This window comes from Hippopotamus amphibius, chromosome 3 (assembly GCF_030028045.1).
Source record: "Hippopotamus amphibius kiboko isolate mHipAmp2 chromosome 3, mHipAmp2.hap2, whole genome shotgun sequence".
Lineage (NCBI taxonomy): Eukaryota > Metazoa > Chordata > Mammalia > Artiodactyla > Hippopotamidae > Hippopotamus > Hippopotamus amphibius.
Window position 1 is genome coordinate 92778766 of NC_080188.1, and position 8908 is coordinate 92787673.

An 8908-nucleotide genomic window follows, 5' to 3' on the forward strand; every position below is an offset into this window, starting at 1 on the left:
GGTTGTAGTTTTACATAATAAAATTTAATAAGTGCATGTAACAAAATTATTTTATTTCTGCAACATGAGCAACTTTCTTTTTCCTAAGTATGTTTATTTGTTTCCCAAGTCTGAGCTGTAATAGATAGGAGTACAACTACGAAATTTTCTCCCTCAGTATCTTGGAGGGTAAGCATTCGGCAGAAACATAAACTGTTTCATCTAGTCTTTTGCAATTAGAGGAGAATTATTTGCCTGAGTTCAAGTCTAGCTCAATTCTGTGAGGTTGGAAAGTGATCAATTGTATCTTTATGGGATATTTTTTGGAATAAACTCTGAAATTGATATACTAATTACTCCTGAACAAACAGGAGCAAGTGATTTTAAAGTCAATTCTTTGTGTACATTATATGACTTGACGAGAAAAGATATAGAAAGTGAAATATCAACAATTATCAAATATTAACACATAATATGTATAATATTTTGGTCAATGTGAGATAATAATGTCTTTTAAATACTGTGTGATCTCACTTATATGTAAAATCTGAAAAAGTTGAACTCAAAAACTCAGAGAGTAAGCAGAATGGTGGTTGCCAGGGGTTGGGGGTGGGAGAAATAAGGAGATGTTGGTCAGAGGTACAAAATTTTAGTTTTAAGATGACTAAGCTTTCTGCCCGTGGACACCGCCGAGTAAGCATCGTTGATGTCTCCCCTCTCCACTGTCGTCATGTCTAAGTCAGAGTCTCCCAAAGAGCCCGAACAGCTGCAGAAGCTCTTCATTGGAGGTTTGAGCTTTGAAACAACCGATGAGAGTCTGAGGAGTCATTTTGAGCGATGGGTAACGTTCACAGACTGTGTGGTAATGAGGGATCCAAACACGAAGTGCTCCAGAGGCTTCGGGTTTGTCTCCTATGCCACTGTGGAGGAGGTGGATGCGGCCATGAATGCAAGGCCACACAAGGTGGATGGAAGAGTTATGGAACCAAAGAGGGCCATCTCAAGAGAAGATTCTCAAAGACCTGGTGCCCACTTAACTGTGAAAAAGATTTTTGTCAGTGGCATTAAAGAAGACACTGAGGAACATCACTTAAGAGATTATTTTGAACAGTAAGGGAAAATTGAAGTGATTGAAATCATGACTGACCAAGGCAGTGGCAAAAAGAGAGGCTTTGATTTCGTAACCTTTGATGACCATGACTCCGTAGACAAGATTCTCGTTCAGAAATACCACACTGTGAATGGCCACAACTGTGAAGTAAGGAAAGCCCTATCTAAGCAAGAGATGGCTAGTGCTTCATCGAGTCAGAGAGGTCGAAGTGGTTCTGGAAACTTTGGTGGTGGTCTTGGAGGTGGTTTTGGTGGGAATGACAACTTTTGTCATGGAGGAAACTTCAGTGGTCGAGGTGGCTTTGGTGGCAGCCGCGGTGGTGGTGGATATGGTGGCAGTGGGGATGGCTATAATGGATTTGGTAATGATGGAAGCAATTTTGGAGGTGGTGGAAGCTACAATGATTTTGGCAATTACAACAATCAATCTTCAAATTTTGGACCCATGAAAGGAGGGAACTTTGGAGGCAGAAGTTCTGGCCCCTGTGGCGGTGGAGGCCAATACTTTGCCAAACCACGAAACCAAGGTGGCTATGGCAGTTCCAGCAGTAGCAGTAGCAATGGCAGTGGCAGAAGGTTTTAATTACTGCCAAGAAACAAAGCTTAGCAGGAGAGGAGAGCCAGAGAAGTGACAGGGAAGCTACAGGTTACAACAGATTTGTGAACTCAGCCAAGCACAGTGGTGGCAGGGCCTAGCTGCTACAAAGAAGACATGTTTTAGACAATACTCATGTGTATGGGCAAAAAAAACTTGAGGACTGTATTTGTGACTAATTGTATAACAGGTTATTTTAGTTTCTGTTCTGTGGAAAGTGTAAAGCATTCCAACAAAGGGTTTTAATGTAGATTTTTTTTTTTTGCACCCATGCTGTTGATTGCTAAATGTAATAGTCTGATCATGATGCTGAATAAATGTGTCTTTTTTTAAACTTGCTGTGTAAAGTTAGTCTACTCTGAAGCCATTTTGGTAAATTACCCCAACAGCATGAAGTTAGAATTCCTTCAGGGTGATGCCAGGTTCCATTTGAAATTTATTTACACCTGCTTTGGTGGAGAAGCTATTGTCTTCAGAAACCATGGTGTAGTTGAACTGACAGTTACTGTGTTGTGACCTGGAGTTCACCTTTGAAAGGGTCACCCAAGCAAAGTCATGGAATTTTTTTGGTTATTAATTATGATTGTTGGCACATCCTATGCAATATATCTAAACTGAATTGTGGTACCAGATAAAGTTACAGATGGGAATGAAGCTTGTGTAGCATCCATTATCATGTGTAATCAATAAACAATTTAATACCCTCTTGGGAAAAAAAAAAAGATGACTAAGATCTGGGGATGTAATATCCAGTGTGGTAATCAGAGTTAATAGTACTGTACTCCATACTTGAAATTTACTAAGGGAAGAGATCTTAAGTGTTTTCATCACACATGGATAAAAATCACCATACGAGGTGATTTTACCTGTGTAAAATATACACAATTTTGTCAATTATACGTTAATAAAGTTGGGAAAAAATAAAAATAAAACAGAGCAATGCCTTCCCAAAATATCCTTTTTCAACTAAGTTTTAAAAATCATTTGGGGAATACTATTCAGCCATAAAAAAGAATGAAATAATGTCACTTGCAGCAGCATGGATAAAACTAGAGATTATCATACTAAGTGAAGTAAGTCAGAAAGAGAAAGACATACATGATATCACTAAAATATGACACAATTGAACTTTTATGAAACAGAAACAGACTCACAGACATAGAGAACAGACTTGTGGTTCCAAATGAGAGAGGGGCGTGGGAGAGGAATGAGCTGGGAGTTTGGGGTTAGCAGATGCAAACTGTTATATATAGAATGGATAAACATGGTCCTACTGTACAGCACAGGGAACTATAGTCAATATCTTGTGATAAACCATAATGGAAAAAAATAGAAAAAGAGGAATGTACATGTATGTATAACTGGATCACTTTGCTGTACAACAGAAATTAACACAACATTGTAAATCAACTATATTCTAATAAAAATTAAAAATCAAAATCATTTACCATAATAACTGAAAAGCATATCAGAATCGTAGGTGCACCAATTAATTATCTTTACTCTTCATATCTAAACATGTCCCCCCACCTTTTAACCCATAAGAGGTAAGCATTTTCACATTAGGCTATAAATGATGTTTGCCAACTTTTCACCTCTCAGAAGTAAATGTTTTCAAATAAAAAATTTTGTGGCGTGTTTCATTAGGACTATTTAGTTTATTAAATATTCTATTTTGGTGTCTGTGCTAGACATTTGCCATCTAGTTTTAGAGGCAGATTTAGATGCTACAATAATTTCAGTGCTACAATAAATTCAGTACTGTGAAAGCACAATGACACACACAGAGTCAGTGAAAAGTTGTTGTTTGGTATGTGCATGTGTGTGTGAGTGTGTGTTTTTTAATTTTCTAAGCTATCCTGAAATACATAACGCTGTGGTAAGCTGGCCGGTTCAGACCAGCATTCTCACCTGGAAGGCCGCCTGAGCAGAAGATGGGTGGCAGGATAACTGATAAATTTTGATTCTACAAACAACTGTCTTCTTCACAAATCCTAATCCTTTTCACTCTCACACACTCCAGGGATGTGCAATTTGCCAAAATTGTCCTATGTGGGGTTTTTTATTTATTTATTTATTTATTTATTTATTTATTTATTTATTTATTTATTTATTATTTTGGGGGGTATACACCAAGTTCAATCATCTGTTTTTATATACATGTCCCCGTATTCCCTCCCTGCCTTGACTCCCTCCCCCTCGAGTCCCCCCCACCCTCCCTGCCCCAGTCCTCTAAGGCATCTTCATCCTCGAGTTGGACTCCCTTTGTTATACAACAACTTCCCACTGACTATCTGTTTTACATTTGGTAGTATATATATGTCTGTGCTACTCTCTCACTTCGTCTTAGCTTCCCCTTCACCCCCCACCCTCTCCCAAACCTCAAGTTCTCCAGTCCAGTCTCTGTATCTGCATCCTTGTTCTTGTCACTGAGTTCATCAGTACCATTTTTAGATTCCGTATATGTGAGTTAGCATACAATATTTGTCCTTCTCTTTCTGACTTACTTCACTCTGTATGACAGACTCTAGGTCTATCCACCTCGTTACATATAGCTCCATCTCATCCCTTTTTATAGCTGAGTAATATCCCATTGTATATATATGCCACATCTTCTGTATCCATTCATTTGTTGATGGGCATTTAGGTTGTTTCCATGTTCTGGCTATTGTAAATAGTGCTGCAATAAATATTAAGGTACAAGTTTCTTTTGAGATTATGGTTTTATTTGGGTATATGCCCAGGAGTGGGATTACTGGATCATATGGTAATTCTATTTGTAGTTTTTTAAGGAACCTCCAAATTGTTTTCCATAGTGGCTGTACCAACTTACAGTCCCACCAACAGTGCAGGAGAGTTCCCTTTTCTCCACACCCTCTCCAACATTTGTTGTTTCCAGATTTTGTGATGATGGCCATTCTGACTGGTGTGAGGTGATACCTCATTGTGGCTTTGACTTGCATTTCTCTGTTGATGAGTGATGTTGAGCATCTTTTCATGTGTTTGTTGGCCATCTGTATGTCTTCTTTGGAGAAATGTCTATTTAGGTCTTCTGCGCATTTGTGGATTGGGTTATTTGCTTCTTTGGTATTAAGCTGCATGAGCTGCTTGTATATTTTGGAGGTTAATCCTTTGTCCGTTGTTTCATCGGCAATTATATTTTCCCATTCTGAGGGTTGCCTTTTAGTCTTGTTTATGGTTTCTTTCACTGTGCAAAAGCTTTTAAGTTTAATGAGGTCCCATTTGTTTATTCTTGATTTTATTTCCATGATTCTAGGAGGTGGGTCACAAAGGATCTTGCTTTAATGGATGTCATAGAGTGTTCTGCCCATGTTTTCCTCTAGGAGTTTTATACTGTCTGGCCTTACATGTAGCTCTTTAATCCATTTGGAGTTTATTTTTGTGTATGGTGTTAGGAAGTGTTCTAATTTCATTCTTTTACATGTTGCTGTCCAATTTTCCCAGCACCACTTATTGAAGAGGCTGTCTTTTTTCCATTGTATACTCGTGCCTCCTTTGTCAAAGATAAGCTGCCCATATGTGTTTGGGCTGACTTCTGAGTTCTCTATTCTATTCCATTGGTCTTCCTTTCTATTTTTGTGCCAGTACCATACTGTCTTGATCACTATGGCCTTGTAGTATAGTTTGAATTCAGGAAGCCTTATTCCACCAACTCCATTTTTCCTTCTCAAGATTGCTTTAGCTATTCGGGGTCTTTTGCATTTCCATACAAATCATAAGATTTCTTGCTCTAGTTCTGTGAAAAATGCCATTGGTAATTTGATCGGGATTGCATTGAATCTGTAAATTGCTTTGGGTAGTATAGTCATTTTCACGATGTTGATTCTTCCCATCCAGGAACATGGTATGTCCCTCCATCTGTTTGTGTCATCTTTGATTTCTTTCATCAATGTCTTAAAGTTTTCTGCATACAGATCTTTTGCCTCCTTAGGCAGGTTTATTCCTAGGTATTTTATTCTTTTTGTTGCAATGGTGAATGGGAGAGTTTCCTTAATTTCTCTTTCTGCTCTTCCGTTGTTAGTGTACAGGAATGCAAGAGATTTCTGTGCATTAATTTTGTATCCTGCTACTTTACTAAACTCATCAATTAGTGCTAGTCGTTTTTTGGTAGAGTCTTTAGGGTTTTCTATATATAATATCATGTCATCTGCAAAGAGTGACAATTTTACTTCCTCTTTTCCAATTTGTATTACTTTGATTTCTTTTTCTTCTTTGATTGCTGTGGCTAAAACTTCCAAAACTATGTTGAATAATAGTGGTGAGGGTGGACACCCTTGTCTTGTTCCTGTTCTTAGAGGGAATTCTTTCAGTTTTTCCCACTGAGAACGATGTTGGCTTTTGGTTTCTCATATATGGCTTTTATTATGTTGAGGTAATTTCCTTCTATGCCCATTTTCTGGAGAGCTTTTATCATAAATGGATGTTGAACTTTGTCAAAAGCTTTTTCTGCATCTATTGAGATGATCATATGGTTTTTATCATTCAGTTTGTTGATATTATGTATCACATTGGTTGTTGTGTATATTGAAGAATCCTTGCATCCCAGGGATAAACCCCACTTGATCATGATGTATGATTTTTTTAATGTGCTGTTGGAATCTGTTAGCTAGTATTTTGTTGAGGATTTTTGCATCTATATTCATCAGTGATATTGGTCTGTAATTTTCTTTTTTTGTGACATCCTTGCTTTGTTTTGGTACCAGGGTGATGGTAGCCTCGTAGAATGAGTTTGGGTGTGTTCCGCCTTCTGCAATATTTTGGAAGAGTTTGAGAACGATAGGTGTTAGCTCTTCTTGAAATGTTTGATAGAATTCGCCCGTGAACCCATCTGGTCCTGGGCTTTTGTGTGTTGGGAGATTTTTAATCACTCCCTCAATTTCTGTACTTGTGATGGGTCTGTTCATGGTTTCTATTTCTTCCTGGTTCAGTCTTGGAAGATTGTATTTTTCTAAGAATGTATCCATTTCTTCCAGGTTATCCAATTTATTGGCATATAATTGCTTGTAGTAGTCTCTCATGATGTTTTGTATTTCTGAGGTGTCCGTTGTGACTTCTCCTTTTTCATTTCTAATTCTGTTGATTTGCATCTTCTCCCTTTTTTTCTTGATGAGTCTGGCTAATGGTTTATCAATTTTGTTGATCTTCTCAAAGAATCAGCTTTTAGTTTTATTTATTTTCGCTATGGTTTCCTTCCTTTCTTTTTCATTTATTTCTGCTCTGATCTTTACGATTTCTTTCTTTCTGCTCACTTTGGCGTGTCCTATGTGTTTTTAATAAGATGGCCCTAGGCTGAATACCATTACCTTGTACTCGAAATGAAGAACAGAATGTCTTGAACTTGAAGGATAGAAAATTATTTGCTGTTGATTCTCTAAGGCATACAGCTAATAGTATCCATTCATTTGTCCTTTCATTTAATATACCACTTGCTCAAAACTCTTCCCTGGCCTCATATTTTGCTGTCTCATGTTGCACTTACCTGTAAGGGAAAAGCTCATTATTTGCCCTCCTCTTTACTCAGTTCACTTTTCTTGGATTCATTTGACATTCCTCCAACATTTGTACACTTTTTGTTCAAATTTTGCTTATTTACCTAGTATATTAGTAGGTTTAAGAAAAGCTAAAAGAGCATCTAAGGCAAGAGTCAACCAACAGTTGGAAGGTACTACTTGAGCCATCCAGGCTGTGGGGAGAGCAGTATCACAAGGGCAAAGGGTCTGGTTGACAAAAAAAAGCACAGATGTCATATAGGGATCAGCAGAATGACAGCGTATCCTGTGCACACCATCTACTTTCCCACAGTCACCTGGGTTCTCTGGGCGGGGGAGCATCAAGGACAGCCCTAAGGCTATGGAGACTGCACAGCCCATGTAGGCATCATCTGCAATGACTTAGTGATGTTACTTTCCTTCCTAAGCACTCATTTATTGTCAGTTAGATGTGACCTAAGAGAAAGTGTCCCTTAGAACCTGTAGGAAAGACAAGCAGGTCCTCAATTATTGGGCCCATAATAAACATTCTGCTAATTAGCGGTAGTTTCATAAAGTGTTTATTAGATGACATGAAACGTGTCCATGTATTATGGTTACTGAAAAGATCTCCACCTTAAGAACAAGAGATATATATTAGATCATACTGCTAAGCAATTTTTCTTGCTGACAAGGGCAATTTTTCAGCAGCAACACTACCCATAGAACAGCAACATAATGGGAGGATGGAACAGATGCTAAAATTTAGTCAGACATAAATCTCTTTCACTTTATCTCCTTTATAATACAGAGAAGACAAGAAGAAAAACAAATAGCTCAGAGAGCAAACATAAATGATGAGTGTCTCAAGGAAATTTAATACTCTGATATTGAAATCATACACACATTGCAGGACTGACAGCTGGAAAAATAATTGGTGTTTAATCTAACAAGATTATAATAATTAAATGTCTGACATTTTTCCCAAAAAATGTAACAAGGATAGGAATGAAGTGATACTTACCCATTTGATAACCTCTTCAGACATAATTATTCCAGTTCCTAGCTACATATTCACTCTTGTAATTTATAGACTAAAATATTTTAACTTGTTATATCAATTAAAATTTACTCTTTACTTAAAAGTTGACCCAAAATTAAATCTTTCACCAATCCTAATACCATCCTTCTGAGCTCACTCTCATTCTTAGCCTTTTCATTTGTATAAGTTCAAAGGATCCCAAGATCAAGTGTCTCAAAATAAAACTGCACTTTCTCCATGAACCCTTGTCCCAATCCTCTGATCCACACTGATTTTTCTCTTCTCTAAACTCTAATTAAATTTATAGTCATTAAACATACAACTGAGCATAAATTAATTTTAATTATATCTGAATGTAGCTTTCACTCTCCAGCAATATTTAACTCCTCATTCTTTTGGAGACAGGTAGGCGTCTACCACATGTTTTACTTTATTTAATATTCTTCCAATATCTAAAACAATGAAGAATGCAGGACAAAATTGTTCCTATTTTAGAAGTAAGTTTACCTCAGCTGTAAAAATAATAAGTGCTTATTTTGAAAAGAAATCTCAGTAGTTTACATAAAGGAAGTAAAAATCACTTTAACCCCCTACCCAAAACAATGTTAGTATTTAGGTGAACACCTTTCTAATCCTATTGTCCCCTCCCCTCTCTCTATGTATCTCTGTTTATACTTTTCCTTAATCAGGATG

The 8908-nt window shown here is 37.3% G+C and overlaps 1 pseudogene; it reads left to right on the forward strand.

Moving 5' to 3' along the window:
- Positions 1-709: 709 nt before the first annotated feature.
- Positions 710-1672, forward strand: LOC130849482 (heterogeneous nuclear ribonucleoprotein A1-like; annotated as a pseudogene).
- The last annotated feature ends 7236 nt before the right edge of the window (positions 1673-8908 follow it).